The 431-nt window shown below is 33.9% G+C and overlaps 1 protein-coding gene across 1 annotated transcript in view; it reads left to right on the top strand.

Annotated features, from left to right (window-relative positions):
- The window catches only part of UPF3B (UPF3 regulator of nonsense transcripts homolog B (yeast)), a gene marked incomplete at its 5' end in the record, with an annotated part of 15,915 nt that overhangs the window by 462 nt on the left and 15,022 nt on the right, over positions 1 to 431 (top strand). The gene's annotated exons all lie outside the window — the stretch shown is intronic.

The following is a 431-nucleotide window of genomic DNA, read 5'->3' as shown; positions in this document are numbered from 1 at the left end:
TGAGTCCTTTTAACTGAAGGGGAGTTTGTCATTTGTATGTTTAAGACAATGTATCCCTGTTCTCTTGATGCCTTCATAGTGTTTCTAAAATCCTGAGTGCTAAGATGAGCAACATTTAGAGTTTTACGCATTTGATAAGCTTATGGCAGCCTTATAAATAGATAATGACTTTTTACAAGTATTTGTATTAACCTATTATTTCTGTAGTTTGTCAACCGAAGGAAAATGCCACTGTTTTCTCCTCCTGTGACAGTTCTTTTGCCCTGTTTTAGGTGATCTGTTGTCTTGAGTATTTACTAGTTTTAAGTGATACTGACAAGTGACTCTTTAAACTTGTATGACAAGTTTTAAATATTTACTTCTCATCTTGCTTCAAGGACCAATACTTATTTAATTCAGATCCTTTATGTCAATAGTTGCCAGTTGGAGTA

Source organism: Bison bison, unplaced genomic scaffold (genome assembly GCF_000754665.1).
Source record: "Bison bison bison isolate TAMUID 2011002044 unplaced genomic scaffold, Bison_UMD1.0 scf7180017864375, whole genome shotgun sequence".
NCBI classification, from domain to species: domain Eukaryota; kingdom Metazoa; phylum Chordata; class Mammalia; order Artiodactyla; family Bovidae; genus Bison; species Bison bison.
Note: the sequence above shows the minus strand (reverse complement) of the source record. Positions and strands in the feature narration are given on the sequence as shown.